Below are 10,928 nucleotides of genomic sequence, written 5' to 3' on the forward strand. Positions count from 1 at the left end.
TAACATTAAATCAGTGATGTGTAAGTGGTCATTGAATATGTGTATTTTAGATAATGTTTAATATGTATGGCGTCAACATTTAAAGTAGGTTGGTACTTTATTTAAGGTGCACTAAAACTGCACAGTGAACTATTGGCCACTGTGGGAAACATGCCTGAGGATGATCCGAAGACATGCCATTGCAATTTAGATCCTCTGCAGAGGGGATGACTCCCCTGCTTTGATATTCTGACTGCCTGCGAGCGAAGTGTAGCACTTTACCGTAGAACAATTTGACGAGAGCCGATACCGCTCACCTGTGGTCCCTACACACACTGATCAAAGTGGTCGTCCAGTTTGGTGTTCTACTGGGAATCGTGTCTAAACGATCAGTCCACTGTAGGGTCTGCAATGCTGTTGATCTCAAAAAGTCCTAATTGGCTGGTTGAATTGTCTTCTGATGATGGATAAATATTTTTTGTCGATTTAGAGCAAAATGTTTCCAATGTCTGAATTTGAAATAATCTGCAGTGTTTGATTCTCTGCAGATCTCGGTTTTGCTTTAGAAGCTCTGCACGACTAAGCAACTGGCCAGAGTACTAATAATTCTTATTATTTTCATTCTAAGATGGCACAAAATATTAGCTTAGCTTGGAGAATAAATTCATAACTAATACTTTTACTTTTTAAACTTCATAATAACTAAGACTTTTTTTTTCACAAGTGGGCGCATTAAACAAAAATATTTTTTCCATCACCAAATCAATATCAGTGATTATTATAATTTGTCTAATGTTTAATTAGCACGTGACGTTTTTTTAATCACTAAGTGGGTCCACCACCACTTTAAAAGTATTACAGGCGATATTTTTTTACTACATGATATAGAATGTTGCAATAAATCATTATTTGATTAAAAACAATTCAAATAGGATCAACAAATTATTAAAAAATAATTTTTAGCGTAAATTTTTACTCCTTCAGAAGTTAGTGACTTAAAAATAAAGATAATGCTGTGTGTATCGCTATTAGTTATATAAAACGAATTCTACCTAAAAAATAATTTGCACAAAGTAAAAACTCGAATATTTAATCCGAAAATATTATTTCACACTTTTCTCTATTTTCAGGTGAATTGGACTGAGAAAAAGTTCATTTAATTTATTGAATTCAATTTTTTTATGCTTTTTTTTTTGTTTAAACAATTGACTGAATTTCTAACATTTGCTTTAGTAGGATAGGATACTGTTGAATTGTTTGAGCGTTAGCACCGATTCTCGATGAGATTATCTTCTACAGTATGGGAAATAACTAAATTTTAGAAAAAAAATTTGGGGAGAGGATTTTCGCAGCTTGTTAAAGTTTTAAGGAGTAGATCTCAAATCTGGTGTGTGCGTGTATATAGGGGAACTCTGAATGAATGGGATATAATTTTTCGCTTAAAGTTACTCAAAATTTGTATACGTGATGTTATGTAAACTAATACAGGATTATATTTGTACAATTAAGGGGAGTCTATTATGAACTTCATTTTAATTTTATTTTCATATTTCTGCTTGAACAATTTTTTCAAAGTTTACCTTTTTAATATACGTTAAAACAAAATTTTTCTCAGAAATATCACACATAGTAGTGAAAAGAAAAGTAGAATACACAGAATTGAAAAACTTGACTTGAAATGCAAAATTTTCTTTATTACGGACTAGCGAGAAAACTGCTATAAATTTTGAAATGTATTCTTGATGTGATATTTTTGGGAATAATAGTTCAAGCTATTAACATATTTAAAAAAGGTCACCTATTAAAAAATAGTTTCCCAATGAAATTAAAATTGATATGGAATTAAAAATTGAGTCCATAATGGACGTTAATTTGCTGTACGAAAGTAAAGAAACAGTTAAAAAAACAAAATTCTTTCTGAAGATATAAAATACATAATTGAATATATAGGCTTATATTTTTATACACTGACTTAACTAACAAGAAAAATTAAATTTTTTTTTCTTAAGTAATGTAAAGATCAATGCTGGAAACATGCAGATGACATATTGGGATTTGCATATAATCTTGTATTTGAATTTATAGCTGGAATAGATTAGCATAAGAGTTTTTTTTTAATCAGTATGTGTGAAATTGCCAGATTTTAGAGATCAAAAGTTGCTATGTTGAGTTATATAAGATTTCTGATTTGATTAATATAACTGAATGCATAAAACCAAGTAAGTTCTCCTTTGAAAATGAGTCAATAATTTATTACATACACACTGCTGGACAATTGTTAAAGGCGTTTGATAATAGCAACAATTGTATTGAGGGTTGGAAAATGTGAAAATTAGCATGAGTGCGAAATACAAAGACTTTTTGAGCACGCAAATTTTTGAGTGTGTGTCACATGACAGTATTTTTAAAAGGATTTGCCGTGTATTGAGCGTTGTTCAAAGTTTAACGGGAAACAATTGAACTAGCAATTTTCGATTTGTCTTCCTGACGTCATTTAGATGATTCTGCGCGTGCCCGTTAATATAGTGAAAATTGTAGAAAGTCGGAAAATAACAGCTGTTGTCAAAGAGTTCGACGTCAGTCACAGTGCTGTTTCAAGGCTTTGGAAATAATTTCAAACAACTGGAATGTGTAGCAGACGTTCCGGGGGAGGTCGTGTGCTATGTACGACGCCTGCAGAAGACAGGTACATAGTGCTATCGACAAAGAGGAACCGGTACAATTCAGCCAGTCTGGTACCAAATCGGTTTCATGCTGCTATTGGGTGCAAACCATTGTCCAGACTTTACTATAGCGCACGCTTGCAATTGTGTCTTCAGCACTACGAAGCGAAGAGGACTGGGCTTGTGTATTATGCTCAGATGAGAGTAGATTTAGTTTTTCGTCTGATTGTCTACGACAAATATTCTGGCGTAAGATTGGTAATAGTGCAAACATATAGGAAAGGGACCGATATCTCACATGTAGTGTCATGGTATGGATTGGCATGACACTACATTATGATTAATGGTTGAACGCTCCTTTACGTGCTTCCAACTTGTACTATGACTGGCCAATGCTATATTGTTGATATTTTGCTATGTTATGTTCGCTTTTTCCGTGGTGTTATCTTTGATAAATTTTTCATGGACGACAATGTAACATGTCATCGAACAATTGCTGTTGAGGAGCGTTGTACAGAGCGAGGATATTCAACGCCTCGTATAGCCAGCACGTTCTCCAAATCTGAATCCAATTGAAAATGTGTGGAATGCTTTGGGGAGGCGTGTTGCTAGTCCAGAATGTCATGCGATAAACAAGGACACCCTCATCCGTACACTGACAGAGGAATCGGGGAAAAATTTTCCCCAACAGCCACTGAACACTTGTGAAAAGCATGCAACGACGTCTGGAAACTTGAATCGCTTTCCATGGTAGTCATACCCCCTATAGACATCTTACGCTAGGATGCCTACAAATGGAATTTCATTTTCAGCACAAAACAACTATTTTGTTCCTTCAACACATCTCAAACTTCCTGGGTTTCAGAGCACAATAAATTTCATTATCTTTTTTGAATATCCTAACATTTTCCAATCATTCTTTTTAAATATCTTTTTTCCCCCCAGGTTTCTTTTAAAAAAAAAATAAAAACGCCTGAAGTCAATCTCTCTTCAAACTGTTTAACACTACCCCTTTACTTTGCGAACTTATTACTAGAATTTTAGATTAAAAAAAGTTTTAGAACTTAATGGACATGCTTTAAGCAGCCAGAAGATATTTAAAATATAAATAATAAGATGTTTTTGTGAAGACATGATAAACACTATTTTTTGTAAAATAAAACAGTTTATTGACATTTAATTACTCAAAAGAAATTTAGTTTAGTTGTTCTTTTGTTTTAATCTTTTTTTTCCCTTTGGTTACAAATATATTACAATTTAAGTCTATTTAAATGAACAGACATTTGGGTGAAACAGTGTGTTACAAAATTAGATCGTCTTTCTCAAATACAAATTACAATACAATTAAATCTTTTGGCTTTAGATACAATATTTTAAAAAAAAAAAATACAAATACTATTTTCCAAAACACTTTACTAATACATTGTCAATTAAATAAAGAGTGACAAATAGAAATAAAATGTATTGATATTTTCAACATGTATATTATAACATTAATTCTGAGTGGAAAGGAGCCACATTTTTTTAAAAAAAGGAAATCCTAATTTATTAGATTTAGCTTGATTGAAATACTGTCTGTTGAGAAAAAAAAATCAACATTGTTGGTACAGAGTATGTATACTGGTTGTTCTTTAACTATTGTATTTAAATCAAAATGTATTGAATTTGGAAGTAAGTTTAAAATAGGATTGCCTTTTAATTTTGTTAATTTGACATCATTCATGTTTTGATTAAAATTATATTTAATTACTCAAAATATTTTGACAATTAAAACATTCATATTAAAGAACTGACAATAACTATATCATGAAAAGATAGGCAACTTCTAAATATTTCATATTTTTAATGTTTTACACAGTAATTCAAAACAAAATTAAGTAAGAGCTATTAACTATACATAAGCTTGATAAATGGAAATTTTATTAAATATCTTTTTATGACTACAATCAGCATATACCATATCCTACTAATATTCAATCTAACTAGTGGTATCAAGTTTCTTTAATTGTTAATGTTTTCTTAATTTTTTTAAAATTATAAATCATTTTAACATATTAAAAAAAAGTGTAGTTATCATTTAAATTTACAAATAAAGATTGAAGTATCTATGTTTATCACTCTGATATAATGTTTGATAACAACGTAATGGACTTAACAAACTATATAAATAAGCTTAAGTTTGTCTTTTTTTAAATTAAAATTGCTAGTATTCAGAAAAACAGATAAAAATAAGTTAATTGATTTAAATAAAAAATTAAGTTAATTTATAAAGTTAAAAAATTTGAGTAAATTAAAAACTTTTATTATGTCTCCATAAAAGTTGAGAACACTTTAAAAGACAGTTTAAAATATAATTTTTCCACTGTAGAAATTTGTACATTTACTTCTTATCGTTTTTCAATTAAAAAATAATTTCCGAATTTATCTACATCATAATAAAAACACGTGGCAAAAATTTTAAAAATACAACACAGTTTTCCATTCTTTTTCTTTTTTTTTTAAATTGAACAACATAATGAGAGGTCATAAAATTGAAATATTATGAACAACTCATTTCATATACTTAATCATTATTTAATTGAATTTTACAAAAGTACAATATGTATTTATATTTGTTCAAAAAATTGGCATGCTCACAAGAAATGCAATGCTTTCTGGCAACAGTTTTACAATTTAAAATAGCAAAATTTTCAGTGGGCAAGTTTGTAACAACTTTCATATTCCTGAAATGTTACAGCTTACTTTATTTACAGGTAAAAAAAATAGAGAGGCTTAGTATATCACAGAAATTTATACACATTTCATTTATTGTCTATGTAATTTTTAGAGAGCTTATCAACCACTGTTTTAATTTACACTGGATTGATAGATGTCAAGAGAATTGTGTTGAGCTACAAAAAAATAAAAGATAAACTTATATGTAATATGTACTTTATTTCTGAAATACAATATAGCAGAAAAACATTAAGAGTGTTCTTCAAAGCTCTTTCACTTAGAAAATAAAAACAGCTACAGTTTGAGAGGTTTAAACTTGAAGCAAGGTTTTGATTTTAAATTAAATAAGCTACTTTAGTAAAAAAGAATTTCCTGCTTTTTAAAATAGACAAGTAACTTAAATTTTTAAAAACTTATTAAACTTTTTTTTAAAAATAACTAGTTTGGAAAGATTTTTTAGGAGCTAATTTATCCCCTCTTCTCAAATTTGAATACTGACGTATAAAGATACATTTTCCCCCTGATTCTAGATAGATATGAGTATCATTACAAAATAAATAAGTAAAAATTATATGCTGAACAGTTTGTAAGAAGAAAATGGAGTGTTTTTTTAGTGCAAGACCATATCAGAGGATAATAAAGAATTATGGCTTTCTGGACTTGAATCAATAAATAATTCTCAATATTATAATAATTCTCTACATTAAAAATGCATTTTCATGTTAATTAAATTGTGTTTTTTTCATAATTAGCATAAAGGGGGATGACTAAATATGAATAAATTCAAACTTAGCTAAATAACTTTTACAATCACACAATGCCTATAAAAATAGCAAATTATTGTGTAAAAAAAAACATTATTTCATATGACAACAGAGCCTTTGAAGAACAGCCTCAAATAGATTAAAATCTAAACCAAGCTATTTTAAAGCATAATTTTTAATTACAAAGACTGTAAATAAATAATTAAACTTAGAAAAATAGAATCAAGTAACTAGTAGGCAAATTATTTGACTAGTGTTGACCCTCTGGCACTTTCAAAATTTGGAAGCCTGTTTTGCAGTTTTACCTCTATGCACAGTTTTTCTATCGAATAACTGTGGTTTTACCTCAATATACACATTGAAATGCAATCTTTATGCATGCAGGGACATCAGAGGATTAAAATGTATAGCATTTATAAATATGTAGTTGGCCCAAATTTAATTGAGCTATAAATTTGTTATACCAATAAATGAAAAAGAATAATCAGATTTTGAACAGAATTAATACATTTAGGAAGACCTAGAGAAATAAAACTTTTTGACAAAACTAAACAAAATTGTATACAAATTCATAATAATTCAAGCATATTATGCATTTTCCTTTACTTTACACTTTTGACCTTATCCTTCTTCAGTATCAGGATTTTATTTTTTCTTAATTTCAAAATGTTAACAGTTTTAAGCTTTTTTATTCAAAAAAGGGAAAAAAATGTCTTGCGCAAAAGGAAACTTTATATGGTGTGAATAATATTTTCAAATTATCTTCATCTATTTCTCTATTTAGTCCAGAATTTTTGAAACTTTACTTTTTTTCTTAGTACACTCATGGTCTTTTACATTTTATTATTAATATTTAGGTGTATTGAATGAAATAAGAAGTTCTAAATGAAGTAAAATTAATACATTTTTTTCTTCAAAATAATAAAACTGCTCATGCATGTTAATAAGGAAGTTTCTGTATGCAGTGGTGCAAATTATGGTTCTCTTTTTAAAAAAAAATATTTAAAGGCTGAAATAAATATAAATACACAAAAATAAGGCCAAATTTGTAAAATAGGCCCCCCCCATTAAAAAAGAAATCACCCTGACTAGCTTTGGTTCGAATGACAAGATTTTCATTTACCAAGTGGCAATTTTAATGGCTTGAAGGATGAACCTACGAAACTTAAATCATGCTCACTATTAATTAGGTTATTGAATCAGACAAAAAGGTTTGTCTTTTGAATGTACTAACTTCGGCTATATATACAGTAAGGAAAATATGGTCCCAGTAGTTTAGTAAAAAGAGAGAGAGATTCAAAGCTCAGAACCAATAATGCTAGTTTATGTTAGTGATGATTAATGTATATTTTTCCACATCTTTGGAACTTTTTAAGCAAATTGGAAACTTTTTTTTTATAAGAAATAAAATTTCTTAAATTTTATAATAGTAAAAAAAATGTTGAACTGTAATACTTACGAATTTCTTTTAACCTTCAGATGCAGAATTTTTATTAAACATATTCTTCATACTTTTTTTCCATTATTTTGTATTAATTCAGGTCAAATTAAGTGAAAAATATTATGTTTAGATTTTTAATAGTTTATGGTTATGAAATAGGCATAAATAGGTAAAGAAAGGGACACACGTGCCCCTCGGTAAATATGGACCGATGACTAACTTCCAAACAAAAACTACTTGCAGTTATTTAGATCTTAGAGAAACAGTAATATATTATAAAATTTTTTTAATCTTACAAAATCGAAAGGTGATCAATTTTTGAACATAAACGAAAAAAAAATTAGGAAAACTTTTTTTTCCCCGATTTTTATATTTTAGTACAAATATAATTCCGATATTTTAAAAGATTCTTTTGGTAACTATTAAACTGTTTTTTAGAATTAAAAAATAGCAGAATATATTTCTACTAGTAATAAGAGCATCAGAAAAATATATATGTAAAAGGACTTCAGTGTCTCTTCTGCGCCAAAGAGTTAAATTATGAAATTTTAAATGATAAAAATTTCTTTTCAAAATTCGAATGCAATTGCTCGAATAGTTTATAAATGATCAAACTTAAAAGAAGTAAAATTTTTATTTCTCGAGGACTTCCGGTTTTATTTAAATTTTGTTATAGTGTATAAATTCAGTATTAGTGAAATGGAGTTTTTGTTTTAATTAGCCTAATATTTTTCATAACACAATTCCCACAAACTACTTAATTTCATTAAAATATATGAACTAAAAACAAAATTTGTTTGCTAGGGCTCATATCTGCCGTTGATAGCAAGTTTAAATCTGGGTCCAATCAAAAACATGTAAAGCAATAAGGTACTGTAATATTTGCTGTGACAGAAAATCCCTTCAGGAGAAAAACGAGGATTAATAACCTCAAATGCCAAATACATCAAAAGAACACACACATAACAACACACATTGAGGAAATAAAGGCGGTTTTGAGTTGGTCAGAAATAAGGCCCAAATTTAGTGCAATATATTGTATATTGTACTATACATACAATATACAATAATGCAAAGTATACTGAAGTAATCAAAAATAGCACTCAAATAAAATTTTTGATAAAAAGTATAGTAGTACTTAAAATATGTGTTTCTAAATTTAGCCTAACTATATTATATTTACATTGCTGATTTAAATAGTAGAATTTACAAAATTGGGTTAAAAAAATCTTTTTTTGGCACATTACAATATTTCAAACAATTTTTTTACAAAAACAGTTCATAGAGAGATAATTTAAATGTATTATTTTTGAGCATTACATGTCAATATCTTGCACACATAAAAAGCACTGATATTTATTATAAAAACATGGCTTAAAATTTGTTCAAATGATTAACTAATACTTAATAAGCATTCAAATATAATTGAAAAATGGCTTTGTTATTATAACTTGATACTTTTAGCTGGCTCATCACAAAATAATTTAATTCATCAATTCCAGTTTCGAAAAATAAAAGAAAAAAGCATTTTATATGTACTTAGGTCATGGTGCATGTTGAAGAAAATGTCCTAGTTACATCAATAGCAGTTAGTAATAAGTGCATGCTCTTTAATTAACATGTTAGTTGGTGAAAAAATAAATTATTTAAGACATAACTTTTACACACCGTAAAAATAGACAAAAGCTAGGAAAGTAAAATTAAACCAAAAATAATGCTGCATAAAATATTTACAAAAATCAAAGTAATAATACTTTTTAGTGTAGCATGAAAATAAATAGAAAAAAAAATTATGTATAAAATCTTTTTAGTAAGTATATCACTAAAAAAAGCTTAATGATTTTTGTTGCTTTTAATAAGTAATATTTTATTACAAGTGCACTTTTTTAAAAAAAATTCGTCCACATTAGAGTAAAAAGACATTTTGTTGCAACAAGCAAAACAAATATTTCAAAGTATTTCTTATATCATAGATATAGAAAAATCGTAAGGCAATGTAATATAAAAACTAAACTTTTATTTCAATAATTTTATGTTTATTGTTAATATTTTAACAAAATAAAAAATATGTTTCATTATTTACAAAAAGTTATCAATTCGCAAAATATTTTGCGTTTCAAAGTAGTTACTAGGAAATTTCAAGAGTACCATTAGAAGATTGAATTACTCAATATCTTGAATCAGCCAAATTTGAATAAAATAAAAGTTTGTTGTATTAAATTTAGAGCATCTTAAAAAATGTAATGAATTTTTAAAAAAAAAAACATCAAATAATTTGCATATAAATTTAAGTATAAAAAGTAAAATAAAAGAGAATTAAATGAAGGATGAATGCTAAACGTTCCTAGGAAGAAATAGAAATGAAAATCATTTTAAAATGATGCATGAGTTTTGCAACATTTAAAATAACGAGTAAGATTTTAAAATATAAAGCATTTTGTATGAAGTAAAGCGACTTTTTATAAAATTCTTAATTTTTTTACCTTCCACTGTTCACATTCTACAAGATCAATAGATTTCAAATTTAACCATGTCAGTTTTTGCACCATATTTAAATATTTCAATGTTTATATACAATACATATCATGCACATACTAAATGTTGTCTAACTATGTAAAGAAGAAAAACTACACCATAGCAAGGGATCATAGTATTTCCAAATAAATTGTAAATAATGGATATTCAGTAATAATTTTTTATTAATAATAAGTACTCACATTACTATATAGAAATAGTAAACGTTATATAGAATAAACACATATTAACTCGTTACCTGTCTTAGTGCTATTTGCTTTTATTAACGCAAGCAAGGTGTAGGAAACAAAATTATACATCAAAAAGAAGGGTAAAAAAGGACTAAGCAGGAACATAAAAAAAGATACACAAAATATCACATTTCTTAATGCAGGGTTCCCACTTTATTTCAGAAAAAAAACAAATTCCTTGAATTTTCAAGGTATTTCAGAAAAATTTCAATGTAAATTCAGACCATATTTTATCTTATAAAATGCATTTTTTCATCAGAAAACTTTGACTTTTGTGAGTAAAAAAATAGCATTGAATATGGATGGAAGCATGGTAAAGTTTCACTAAAATGTGGAATTTTCACAGCAAATAACTGTAATAGATGTTAGAATTATTTATATTAAATCTCAATAACTGATTACTGTTACTGAAAATTCTGAGACTGGTTATTTTACAGGTATGATAAAGAAACTTTCCAGGTTTTGGCTTAAAAAAAAAAAACTTTCCTGGGTTACACTCTGCTTTTTAGAGTTATTCCCTTTCATTTCCAGGTCTTATCTGTTTTTTCTGACCCATGGGAGCCCTGTAAAGTAATGTAGAAACCAGGTAACGAGTTAAAGC

Source organism: Parasteatoda tepidariorum, chromosome 4 (genome assembly GCF_043381705.1).
Source record: "Parasteatoda tepidariorum isolate YZ-2023 chromosome 4, CAS_Ptep_4.0, whole genome shotgun sequence".
Taxonomy (NCBI): Eukaryota; Metazoa; Arthropoda; class Arachnida; order Araneae; family Theridiidae; genus Parasteatoda; species Parasteatoda tepidariorum.